At 40.5% G+C, this 14,365-nt stretch overlaps 1 protein-coding gene across 1 annotated transcript in view; it reads right to left on the bottom strand.

The window, feature by feature from the left end:
- Positions 1-14,365, bottom strand: part of SCUBE1 (signal peptide, CUB domain and EGF like domain containing 1) — a 205,805-nt gene that overhangs the window by 73,071 nt on the left and 118,369 nt on the right. The window lies entirely within an intron of this gene.

Genomic DNA, 14,365 nt, shown 5'->3' with positions numbered 1-14,365 from the left:
CAAGAAAGGCAAGAGGGGGGAATCTAGGAACTACTGGCCTACTACTCACATCAGACCCCTGTGCATTTGTGGAGCAAATCATCCTGGAAGCCATTTACAAGCACATATGAAAGACAAGAAGATGACTGGGAATGGCCAGCATTGACTTACTGAGAGCAAACAATGTCTCATTAACCCGATTGCCTTAACAATGACACGACTTACACTGTGGATAAGGGGAGAGCTGTGGATGTTTTTCATCTTAAGTTTAACAAGTGCTTTGACATGGTCTTCCCTAGCATCCTTAAGGCCACAGTGATGAAGAGTCAGATGTAGTAGACAAGTGGACAGGGAGTGGAAAATTGTCTGGACAGCTGGACTCAAAGGACTGAATCAGCGGTACAAAGTCCAACCGGCAGTCTGTCGCTAGAGCTGTCCCTCAGCCTCAGCTAGTGATATTAGGGCCAATACTGCCTAGTGTCCCTGCTGACAACCCACATTATGGGATGGATAGCACTTTCTGCAAATTTCTGGATAATACCAAATTGGAGGAGTGGTCGGTACACAACAGAGTCAGGCTGCTATTTAGAGGGGCCTTAACAGGTTGGAAAAATTGTCCTGAGGGGAACATTGTGAGCTTCAGTGAAGGCAAACCCAAATCTTGTGTATGGGATGGAATAATCCCATACAACAGAACAGGCTTAGAATTGACTGGCTAGAAAGCAGTTTTGAAGAAAAACCTGGGGTCCCTGACGGACAAGTTGAATCTAAGTCAGCAGTGTTTCCTTAAGGCAAAGAAGCCCTACAACATCCTGGCTTGGATTAGTAACAGTACAAGCAGGAGATCAAGAGAAGTGACCCTACTCCTCTATTTGGTGCTTGGAGTAACAATATCTGGAGTGCTGTGTCCAGTTCTGGGCACTTCAGGGCAAGAAAGACATGGATTTACTACAGCAAATTCAGTGGACTCCTATTAAGATCATATTTTGGGGGCTGGAGCACTTGCTGAGGTTGAGAAGCTGAGAGCCGTTCCACTTTAACATAAGAATGCTCAGAGATCTCATTTCTGTTTACAGCTAACTAATGGGACAGTATAAAGAAGATGGAACAAGTCTTTTATTGGAGGTCCACAGTGGAAGGACAAGAAGCAACAACCACGACTTAGAATTCCAGCTTGTTACAAGGTAAACATTTTTCACCACGAGAGTGGTCAAAAACAGGAACAGGTTCCTAGTGAAGCTGTGAAATCTGTATCCTCGGAGATATTAAAAACTCAACTGGATGTGGGCCTGAGCAACCAGGTAGGTTGCCCTTTCTTTGAGCAGGAAATCGGATTAGATGACCTCTGGAGGTCCCTTCCAATTTACATGAGCCTATCATTCAATGAAACTGATTCACATATCCTACAGAGATCAAAGAATTTGAGTCTCAGTTTTACTTTATTTCTGATAAAGATTACTGGGAAGGGAAGAAGGAGAAGGGAAGTGCCATGAACACAACAAGCAACATGTCAAATTCAAGGGCATGGTTCATTTCTACTCATTATCCTATTCAAGCTCAAGAACTCTTTGGAATCTGATACATTCATACCACCAATACATGTTGCCAATACACATCTGATACATCTAGTATTGCAAATGATACTGAACTAGGAGGAGCTGTGGAGTCCCTCAAGGGTAGAGAGGCCTTACAAAGAGATCTGGACAGACTAGAGAGCTGGGCAATCACCAGCTACATGCAATTTAACAAGAGCAAGGATTCTGCACCTGGGACAGGGTAATTCTGGCTAAACGTACAAATTGGGGATGAGAGGCTGGAGAGTAGCTCTGTGGCAAGAGATCTGGGGATTCTGTTCAATGGCAAGTTGAACATGATCCAACAGTGTCCCTGGCAGCCAAGAGGGCCAACTGTGTCCTGGGTGCATCCAGCACAGCATTGCCAGCCGGGCAAGGGAGGTGATTGTCCCGCTCTGCTCTGGTGCGGCCTCACCTGGAGCACTGGGTGCAGGTCTGGGCACTTCAGTATAAGAAGGATGTCAAACTATCGAACAAGATGGTGAAAGGCTTTGAGGGTAAGACTTACGAGGAACAGCTGAGGTCACTTGGTCTGTTCAGCTTGGAGAGAGAAGGCTGAGGGGGGTCTCATCCCAGTCTACACCTTCCTGAAGTGGGGCAGCAGAAGGGGAGGTGCTGATCTCCTCTCTCTGGTGACCAGCGATGGGACATGAAGAAATAGAACGAAGCTGCTTCAGAGGAAGTTCAAACTGGACATCAGGAAAAGGTTCTTTACTGAGAGGGAGGTCAGCCACTGAAAGAGGCTCCCCAGGGAAGTGGTCACGGCACCAAGCTTGTCAGAGTTCGAGTGTCTGGATGACATTCTTGGTCATATGGTTTAGTTTTAGGCAGTCCTACGATGAGCAGGGAGTTGGACTCGACCCTTATGGGTTCCTTCCAACTTGAGATATTTGATGATTCTATGATATTTCCAGTAGGAAATGATCATGTTCAGAAAGTCAGAGCATGGATGTAGAGACCTAAATTTTTTCACTAACTTCCCAAAAGCTGCTGATTCACCTTTGGCAAATTACTTGGACTGGAGCTCACAAAAAATTTGTGATATATTGGTCCCCTCATGTAAAATATAAGAGATGCAGTATTTCCTATACTCATAAGATCTTTTGAAATTCATTAGGACACATACATATAAGTATAAATTGTTTTTATTGCTACCAATAGTATAAAAATTACTACCAATAGTACCAAAATGAAATGCAAGACTTGACACACACTACTCTTTACTTTTTGCCCTGATAATACTTATTCCTCTGTAAATTTAACCTTTTACAGGGATAAGAGAATTTCATTTTTCTATCCACTCTTAAATTCCTTTAGATTAGCATAATATGCAACAGGTCTGGGCCCCTCAGTTCCAGAAGGACAGGAAACTGCTGGAGAGAGTCCAGCGCAGAGCCACGAAAATGATGGAGTGGAGCATCTCCCGTATGAGGAAAGGCTGAGGGAGCTGGGGCTCTTTAGCTTGAAGAAGAGGAAACTGAGGGGTGACCTCAATAATGTTTACAAATATATAAAGGGTGAGTGTCACAAGGATGGAGCCAGGCTCTTCTCGGTGACAACCAATGATAGGACAAGGGGCAATGGATACAAACTGGAACACAAGAGGTTCCACTTAAATTTGAGAAGAAACTTCTTCTCAGTGATGGTGCCAGAGCACTGGAACAGGCTGCCCAGGGAGGCTGTGGAGTCTCCTTCTCTGTAGACATTCAAAAGCTGCCTGGACACATTCCTGTGTAACTTCATCTAAGTGTTCCTGCTCCAGCAGGGGAACTGGACTAGATGATCTTTTGAGGTCCCTTCCAATCCCTAACATTCTGTGATCTGTGATTAATATGAAAAAGCTTTATATAGCAGACAGGTTGGTGTCTCTGTTTTGTCATAACCAAGGTCTTTTGGATTAGCTCTAATTATTTTCTGCTTTAAAAATTAATCTCATAAACTGTGGAATGTGAGCATATAACTGCACCTATATGCAAAACTCTGCTTTCCCAATATCAGTCAACATGGTAAAACATTTGATATACTGTTCAGTGGGATAAAAACTTGCTTAAAAGAACATAAATATTTAAATTATTCTCTTAAAAGATAAAAAAAAATCAAAACCCTAAAAATACTGCACATGGGTAATACAAATGAAATGGACAAGTAACAAAGTGATCAATCATAATTTTTAAGATGACTTAACCCAAAATAAGCTTCTTTGGGTGGTAAGCAAGAAGGTAATTTCAGAAAAAGGCAAGCACTGCTTTTGGACTGTAAAGGTGTAATCCTGCCCATCACACAAGAAGGCTGAGCTAGGCAGCAATCACAAAGAGCCCTCAGGAAAAGATGCTGACTATAACTTGGGCTTGAACTATTGCTGTCTAAAAGCACAAACAACATTTGCAGTCACTCTGCCACTGTGCTGGCCACTGAGACAGCAGTCAATGTAGCCTGTTTCTACTGTGTTGACCTGTGGTGCTGTTTCCTGAGCAAGACACAAAACAGAGGAGTGCTCTGTGGATCTCTGCATGAAGGAAGATGATCTTGATTTAATGTTATGCCCAGAATGTATAAAAAGTCTAGAAATATTGCACTGGTGATCAATGTCACCTGCCTTAGTCTGATCAATACGCAGATCTATCATGAAGAGACTTTCAGCCACAAGGCATGAAAGCAAAACCAAGCCACCTAGTATCAAGGTGTTTCCTTTGGAGATATGGAGAAGTGATTCTCCAATATTTTCTGTTACCCAGCATGGAAGTCTGCAGTCAACAGGATCCAGAAGCCCTATTTGTTTTCCAACTCTTGATCATGACTGGAAAGAGCAGACAACAAATATAAACGAAAGAGCTGTTTTCAATAATGCGTCTATAAACACACAAAGAGGCCATAATGGAAGACCAAAACTGGCTAGCTGTAGTGAAAACAAAAGAACTCATATATAGGCTTAGGTGAAAATTGAGAGAGGGAAGCCGCTTAAGTCATCACCTATATTCAAGGAGGTCTTGCGACAGCTGCTGTCTTGATCATCTATCTGTTAGGAAAAGCATCAGATGGACAGTCAACAACACCTTCTTCCATGGAAAAAGTTGTCCTTGAAAGAAATTAAATGAAAAAATTCTGTATACATGATGATTGCCTTCTCCTCCAAATGAGAAAGGAAGGTTAGACTGACCTCTTGTCTTAAGGCCTTATGCAGAGGAAAAGGATTTTTTGCAGCAACAGATAGGCAATAAAAGATTAGGTTTGGTCACAGAGGAGGGCACCAAGGCTGGTGAGGGGCCTGAAGCACAAGTCTTATGAGGAGCAGCTGAGGGAACTGGGACTGTTCAGCCTGGAGAAAAGGAGGCTGACGGGAGACCTTGTTGCTGTCTGCAACTACCTGAAAGGAGGCTGTAGCATGGAGAGTGTTGGTCTCTTCTCCTGAGTAGCAAGTGATAGGATGAGAGGAAATGGCCTCAAGATGCACCAGGGGAGATTTAGATTGCATATTAGGAAACATTTCTTCATGTAAAGGGTTGTCAGGCATTGGACCAGGCTGCCCAGGGAAGTGGTGGAGGTGTTTAAAAGATGTATTAGATGAGGCTCTTAGGGACACGGCTTAGTGCTAGAGTTAGGTTATGGTTGGACACGATGATCTTAAGTGTCTCTTCCAACCAAAATTATTCTACAATTCTCTGCTGATTTTCAAATGTAAAACGCTGTCTGAAGATACGAATCTGGGCAATGTCTGAGTCTAAGATAAAAGGGAGAAGAAGAGATAGCAGTCTCCCAAAACACAGAATGTTTTCCAAGTTTGCCAGATTTCTGTAAATCATTTAGGTTGACACAGGAAGACATGAAAGAGGAAAAATGCTTGCTTTTCCTACCTTGTTCCCATGATTGGCCAAATAATGACACTGACCATAGGGCAAGTTAAAGCAAACTATCAATTCAACTGCCTTTCATTTGGAATTCATTTGCAGTAGACTAAAGCTCACTGGGCTCAGCAAAAAAAGGGTGGTTGGGCTTTGCTCCCAAAACTTGTACCACATTAGAGAAGATTATTTTGAGCCAACTTTTATGCCAGCCAGAGAGCAATTCACAATGGAGTAGTCTGGAGCTGTGAATTTAGAGTAGTTTTCAGGTCCTATCAAGTAGGTCATAGCCCAAGCAAAGTTATGAGTAATAATACTCAGAATGTAATCATATCTATTCCGACACTTGGTCTGAATTTTACACAAGATCTGAACACAGTATCTTATGCTCAGAATAACTGTCTTAAATTCAGGACTCAGACACATGAGCAAGTCAGTCTTGATGTAACTGAAAGCTAAAGGTTGTAAGCAGAAGGGCAGATTTAGAGCACTCACTGTTTTAGCTGGTCTGTGAGGTATAAGAATTACCTTAGACCATTTTTTCCTTATGAGGTGCCTGTGAAGTAATATTGCCTGGCAACTGAAGTGGCAAAAAGGGTTAAACTACTTGCAATTTCTATTCCTCAGCAGATGTGCTGTAACTAAACCTGTTGTAAACTGCTCCTGTGTCTGAACCAAGAGATAACATGTTTACCTATCCTAAACACAAAAATGAGGTGATTCATCTGTACTTAATTCACAGTGAAACACAAACTGAGTCTCCAGGCTATGTGTACAAGACAGGAAAACGTATATGTTTGAACAAGTGAGGAAAGATTAAGGATAGCTGTGAAAGAAAGCCAAATATCTGGCAATCTGTAAGTATGAATACTAAAAAGCTGAAAAATGCCTGTTAACGTTCATCACCTTGATAGCTATCAAAAGAGCTGCCATTCTCTGCTCATTTGCTTTATGTCCTGCACTGATTCCTAACAGATTTTATAGTACATCTCAGTTGAAATGAAATTGCAGAACCAGTCCGAGATAGAGCATCCAGGGTATCAGTGAGTCGTATCTTAAATTTAAACTGGATTTATTTTTTAAAGTAAGATTTCAAATGAAACTGCCAGGAATTAGGTGATTCTTTTAAGAAGGAAAAAAGTACAAACTCATGATTGCTTTTCTTTTGAGAAGGCAAAATCTTAAACCATTGCTATCATATATAATGATTCTTTGCATCACTGTAGCATTTTTGAGCACTCATAAGGACCAACACCAGCTATTATTAAGTTATGGTTACCAAACAGTGATGATGCTAAGGTATTACAACAGTTCCAGTGGAGGGCCAGATCCTTCTCAGCCAAGTGTTACTGACTTCCTGACTGTAAAGAATGTCAAACTCATGCCAGTATCTGGAATCAAATTAGACTATAACTTGTATCTCATCTCCTCTCACATCCAAAAACGCTCTTTGCTTAGTCTGGCTCAAGGGTGGCCTGTGCTGACATCTAAACTGTTTCCTTCAGCAAAATCCCCAGCAAACACAGATCCTTCTGAATTCCAAGTATACTGGGTTTTTGCATAGTCGGCTCTCTTAACATTTATGTTATATAGGAGAATCTTACAGAAATAATTTTACCACTAGTGGCATCACTGCTGTATGCAGGTGAACTGCATGGCAATGCCTAACAACAAAGACTATCTAACTGGATGACAAAACGCTCAGAATCCCACCCAAATTCTGACCAAAGTTACACAAATTTTGAATGCCTGAAACTTGGAAGAGATTAACATTTAACTCAGGAAAGGCATCTAAAAAAATTTTGTTGATTATACAGATGTTCTTGCCTTTAAGTAAGAGAGAATATGCAGTACGAGTAAGAAAGCAACGAGTCAGAGAACACATGATGAGACTCCTGCTGCCATCCATAAAAAGCATTTTACTGCAAAGGGCAGTACATGTGGCATATGGCACGAGATCAGGGTACAAGGAGGGACAAGAGGCGCAAGGAGAAACTAAACACACAACTGAAATATTTGAATTTTCAGTTAAGTGAGAATGATGTCATTCTCATGCAAATTATGCTCTGTGATGCTGAAAGGATAGAGAAAGAGCATTCAGAAGAGTATAATGAAAGAAACAAAGAGCTGAGAACAGATGAAGGAGAAACTGAAAGAGCTTCATATTCAGGGAATGAAAAAGGTGAGACAGAAAGGGTAACTTGCAGGATGTGGAATTCTTCACTCCGTTATGCTTGTCTCCTCATTTCCTTGCAATTTCATGATTGGTAGAATTTTATTTGCATGAAAATAGGATGAGAATTCTGCACTGTCACATATGGAATGTGTGAAGAAACGTCTAGGTGAATCTTGCACTGAATCATGAAACCCACAGCTCTCATTTCAGAAAAGTTTGATTCCTCTTCAGGGGACACTACATATTTAGGGAACACCACTTGATAGATTGGATCAGGTGTTTTATAAGCACCAGATGAGCCCAGTCTGATTCCTTAAAAACAGCACTATTAGTTGTGATTGTGGCACTTCTTCTAAATAAAGAAGCTGCATTTAAGAAAAAACAAAATACTCTGAACATCACGAAGGAGCATTATCTCCTGACCTTGGACAAATCCTTTCATTTTAAATGGAAAAGCAAAACAATGGAAGGTATTGGTAGGAATTCTGGATAAGGTCAGAGTCTTTACCATTAGCAAAGAAATGAAGAAAAAGGATTTTTACAGGAAATAGCACACCATTCACAAACTCAATGAATAAAAGTGACGATAACTCAAGATGAAAGGATCTGCCCTTGGGAGAGAGAGAATGCATGAGTGACCTCAGGGATTCCTTCCCTCTGTTTTCTATGATTTCATATGGGAATGTAGAACTGACAGAAAGAGTTAAAGTGATGTCTTGGTTTCACAGTTAGTAACTGAGTTAGAGATCCTCCTGGCAATATGCCTGCTAATAATATGTTTTAAATGCTTTATTGATTAAAGCACAAAAAAATAGTGATGCACACAGAGCAGCACACTTGGCTTTCTGACAGTGAGCATTTCTCAAAGTCAGATAAAAGCCATTCAGAGAAATAAAGACATATTTTAAGTAATCTGAAAGAGTCCTAGGAGCCAGTACAACAGCTAGGATCTGAAGTACATACTGAAAAGGTGCTCTTGGCGTAAAGTGACCCTTGGTAGGCTGTAACTATGATAGAAGTTAATTGCTTTGAGAGAACACTTGGAAGCAAACAGTAGCTTGTCCATCTCCCCGCTCTTTCACACAGAAAACTGAGAATAGGTTCACCTAGAAACTCTCATTCCATTTTGAAAGAGAACCAAAAATGAAGACTACAGAATCCATTTTTAATTCACACTGGAATAAAACAACCTAAGACTTTAGGAAATTTTCTAATGGAAAACCAGAGCTCATAACACTCTTGGTTCCAACGGTTTGGTAGTTAGGGCATTACATACCATGTTAGAAACCCAGGTCTCATTTTCTATTCTTTTATGTTTATTGAAACTGAAGAATCCCAAGTCCTTACCAGGCTATTGGTTATCAATACTGGCCCCAAGGGCTGAGCACCTTCATGAGGCAATAATGAGTCAGTCTGACTTTACATCCCAACATTTCCCTTCAAAATCACAATGAAAGGGTCTTCATGTAATTTCCTCATGTTTCAAATAAATGTTCTAACCAAACTACTTGTGTACATTCTTTCCCTGTTTCTGAAGATCATTGCAGGCAAAAGCACTGTGAAAACTAGAGTCTTCCCACAAAACTAACTCTCAAGAAAAAAGAAAGGGGTTTGCCAGAAAACTCTCATCAGATTAAAGGATTTTTTAAGATAAAGAATGCGTGGCTTCATTGTTCTACAGTTCTATAGCTCCTTCCTGATTTGCAAAGGAGCTAAATATTGGATCCACCACAGAGTCCTGAAATCCAGAAGATGGTGGATTTCCATATGGACTGCACAATCATTGTGTTCTATACAGTAACTCGAGATAGAGATTTGACTTTGGAGAAGTTGTTTACAGTGAACCAACAGCAGAGAGATCTCTGGATGGCTGAAAGAATGACCAAGGAAAGTTTCCATATTGAAATGATGAAATTTTACACATGGCAGGAGCAAATGACTTTAATTATGAAACTCTGATAATTCTAATTAACTTTGTGGATGTCTCTCCTGAAAAGAAAACAATGATTCAAAGAGATTTAAGTCCTGAAATTCCTAACAAACAAAACACCAGACTGGAGGCAACAGCTTGGGTCAGGTAGGCACAACTTCCACAAGAACAACTACTCTATGATTCAAAAAAAGGATCAGCTATAAAGTCTAAATCTCTCTGACTGATACATTTGATGTAACAGATGGTTAAATGTTTGCCTTTGTTTGCGAATGCCGTAAGTCATGACCATAAGCTCAAATTGTGGGTGTGGTTGTTTTTTTGTTTGTTTTGTTTTAATTTTTAATTTTATGTGAGCAGCTCATTAAAATCCATTACAGGTACAGGGCTAAAAATCTCCTGAAATCAAAATGTCTTTTGGCCAGGACATGGTAAATACAGTTATATTGGCTGTTGTTTTTAGATGCCTTCAGGAGGCACAGGACTGGATGAAAAAGCTGACCAGTACACAGAGAAAGGAGTACTGGCATGTATGGAAGTGGCCAAAGCAAGACCTGCATTTGTGATCTACTAGTCTGAACTGGTTATTTGCTCCAACGTTTGAGATCCTTGGAGTTGAACTGACAGTGGAAATATGCTTTCCAAAGCAAGCCCGCACTAAGTGCATATAACATGCACTGATGTCCTCTGCCATAAGCTAATCCATTGGAGAAATGTCCAAATTGCATTTTCCACAGCTCATGTCACCCGTGATTGCTGTGCAAGGAAATGGTCTTAGTGGACTGCACACTTGGCTCTCCAAGCAGATAGATGGATGCTCAGTATAATTGGCTGGAAGGCTACTAAAGATGGAAGAGGAGTCATCTGCAGAAGTCAAATGATTCTTGCCACAGCAAGGGAAAATATAGAACTAGTGAATGTACTACTGTAATTGCCGGTTACATGCCATGAATATAGAGAGACCAAAGCCCTGCCTGTAAGCCACTCTTGGGAAATCAGAGATGAAATGTAACATAGCTACATATATAACATATCCCAGACTGGTAACACTGGTGGTGTGATTTTCCAAATGACTTGAAGTGCTTCCTCCACTACAGAAACAATCTAGACAGAAGTAAATTTCAGCAGTAACAAAGTCCAGGACAATTCCAATCCACTTTACAGTTTATACAAGCACTTCAACTGACAGTAAAATAATTTGTAGGGATCTTGGGAGCCAGTTTCAAGGGAAGGAAAGAGAATTACATTCCTGTATGTGAGATGGGCCGCAAACAGCCTTACTGATGACCCAAGAAATCCATGTCCAATGGCAAAACCTTAAGCTGTCCTGACGTACGAGTTGAACACGTCTTGTGAAGGAATGAATATCAGTATGGAGTTCAGGTTCCTGAAAACACTTGTAGCAATGGTATTACTGCTGTTTGCACTGTTATCTTGGCCTTAAATATTCAAGGGAAATTACTGTGCTTCCTTAACTTCAAGATAGGCTCAATGTCCTGTTGCTTTTTGCTGTACTGAAAAGAACTTCATAAAACCCTCTTCTTGAGACAAGAAGGAATGAATTTTGTATCTTCTAGGGAAGAACATCTTACTGCCAGAGTGAGTTCTTACAAAAGTGATCTCTAGAAAGAATAGAAAAGCTGGATGGAAGGTGAGGGAGAGAAATGCAGTTGTTCTGAAGTCACTTGGGTTCAAGATGAAATGAACTTGATTCATTTGACTACTGAAGAGTACAGGTAGGGAAATGAAACACAGTGAGAAATGGGTCAGGCTCACCTCTTAAAAAAGTGTACATCAGAGGACAAGATCTAAGAAGTGCCCTGGATAGAATATCATGGTTGTGTTGCTAAAGCACCTTAAGGATTCATGCAGACTAGTAAGGTCTGTGGTGATGACAATGCAGCGACTGCATTTTTAAAGACAATATAAAAATATATCATAAAATGTGTTAGTCCTAAGAGCTGATGTAAAGAGTAGCCAAAGAACAAAGCATTACCTTTGATTAGCAGATGGAGACTTACTGAGTCTTAAGACCTGACAGTTCTCAGCTCTTTTAGAAAAAGAGCCTATCACATCTTTGTAAGTGGTTGACTCATTTGTAATGAAGCAGCCCAATGGCATCACTGATGCTACAAAATCTATTTTGGCATCCGCAATATCAAGTTCTATGTAAAAGAAAGCTTCAGGATATCAACAGAGAATTTCTCTAGAAAAACCCTGTAGCCTTTTCAAGCAAAAGGCAGTGCCCAAGAAGAGAATAATGCTAAGTCAGGGAGACTTGATAATTGACAGCATATATGAGGATAAACTCATCTTTACAGCTGTAGACTGTGGGGTCACTGCACTTACAAATTCCATCCAGGGCTGCGATAGCAAAAAGACATTTGGAAACTGGATACATGAATAAAAGCAAGTTCCATTGCTGAAGATGTGATGCTGGACAAATTATTTTGAGGATATGTGTATTAGAGATTGAGCAGAAATTTGGTACTTCCAAAGTTGTGTGCCCACACTAGAAGGGCTTACATCCAGGTAGGCAGAGCCTGACATACTGTGTTTCAAACTGATGCTGGATTTAGACTGAACAATATGTGAAATGTATCAGCACACTCCTCTAATCAACAAGGCAGATATAAACATAACTTACAGATAATGGTAAGGCTTTGGTTTTAAATGCTTAGAGGTGTGCACTTCTGCAGGATGAATGTGCACTTTCCTTCCTAATCTACAGAATGTACACAGCTCAATGTCCAGTCTATAGCACCCACCAGAGAACTCTGGCAGATGACAGAACCTCACCAGAAGCCCACTTGGAGTACAGTTAAGGCTGCACCCTTCTCCATTCTGCAGTGGCAATGGCCCAGAGGGACGTGAAGAAAATGTAAATGAGCTGTATGAACAGCAACGTGGTGCAACATTCATGGATCAGAGAAAAGCCATTCAGTGCCATCTCTTAATGGGAGCGCTCTTTATTTTGAATCCAAGTATTTTTGTCTGAACGGGGGAGACAAAGAAGCAGCTGGAAGACCTTGGGGTCTTTCTGGACATAATTTAAAAAGCTGGATGAAAATTCCTAGGAATCATCGGATGGCTCTGAAGGAAGGTTTCTTGTAGATCATCAGAGAAGACCAGTTTCTTCTCTGTTCTTGAAGATCTAGATAAAAATACATCTAACAGGAAGAAACTTTTCTCTATTCAAGATTTAGCCACAAGTCATAAGACCACACCATGACTAGGACATGAGCCCCTGTAAGAGTCAGCCAGTCTTGCTGTAACAAATTGAGCAGCATAAGCAGCCATGTCTGACAGCGGTCCTCTTCTCCTAAAGTAATCTCATGTGAGCTTATTCTTAGCCTTGGCTGTTTTTAAGGGTTACAAAGACCATAGCCATTTCAATAGCATGCAGCAAATGACAGGGGACTACAAATTATCGTCTCTGGGCTTGCAGTTGAAAGGATCTTTCATCAAACTACTAAAATTACATAAAGTCATCTACTTTTCCTACTCTCCCAAGACTGCCTGCAGGACAGTCAAAAATCACAGTCCATTTACAAAAGCTGGTAACAGAGTTTCCTGAGGAGCCTTCCAGTACTTTCTAAAACAGCTGTTTAGAAAGCATCTCAAGACACATGGTATTTCATGGAAATGCCACTACACTTTTGAAATGTACTAAGACTCCATGAAGCAAATAAATTATGGATTTTCTGAGCATCAGAAACCAGTAGAAATAAACAAGTAGAAAAGTCCCTAAGTAATAAGCCACCCACTCAGGTCTCACTTATTAATTAAATTTCTTTTCAGCTCTCATTAATGTTTTTCTAAGGAATCAGTTGTTGAAACACAGCATGTCCAGCAACTCTCAGCTCTTGGCCGATACCTGCTAATACAGGAGGTACTGAAGAGTACAAGAACGTGTTTTGCAAACTGGATTTTTAACTACCTCCCTAAACCTATTTCTGCAGTCTATGTTCAGCCTGGAACCTGCAGACCTGGTATAACTAACAAGATTTTTGCTAACCATAACTATTTCATTGTATTTGCCTGAACTTTTGTAGGCAGTGTGAGCTTATTTTCATGTTGGATAATTACTTTCACCAGAGGGTGAGGCAGCAATGCAACTCACTCTATTGCTCAATCCCTCTAAACCATATTGTACAGACTCTTAGTGGCTGGGCAAACTCACCATTTAGACCTAGAGGATTGGATTTTCCAGTGGTCTAGAGGCCTTTTGCACATTTTTTTCCCTGACTTCCTGTTAGACTATGGGTCTTACTGAAATTACAGCTAAAACTGTTAATAACACCTTTAGAAAGTGAGATGAACTGTCTCATAGCTTTTGTTAGTTAAATTAATTTAAACAGTGCATTGTTAAACAATAAATTTATATAGGTCACTTGCTAGGTCTGAAAACTAACTGCAAATTTACAATCATAGATAATGTAAAAATAAAGGAACATATGTCCAGGTTTTCATGCGAGGGAAAATATTTTACCTCAATATTATAACACCATGCCATTTTCTATACAGTAGTTGTATGCTGGCTTACGGTTAAGCGGATGGTTTGTCATGGGTGATGAAATACAAGTGATATGGAATCTTTATAAATATTAGCCCAGCAATCAACTAAATATTCAAAATGAGGCTTCTGGCCTCCTAGTGGTGGTCCTTCCAGATAGGTGTGGATGCTTATAGCCAGAGCTGAGCTCACCAAGGACAGAGTCTGCAATGGGCTTACTGGTTTTAGGAAATGAAATGAGGACCACAAGGGAAGAGTGCAGAATCTTGTCCCGCCAGAATCTTTTCTGTGCGTGAAGAATCCCTGTCTTGTAAATGGTTCATTAGGTACATCTCACCAATGCTCACTATG

This window comes from Streptopelia decaocto, assembly GCF_964273445.1.
Source record: "Streptopelia decaocto genome assembly, chromosome: 1".
Lineage (NCBI taxonomy): Eukaryota > Metazoa > Chordata > Aves > Columbiformes > Columbidae > Streptopelia > Streptopelia decaocto.
Note: the sequence above shows the minus strand (reverse complement) of the source record. Positions and strands in the feature narration are given on the sequence as shown.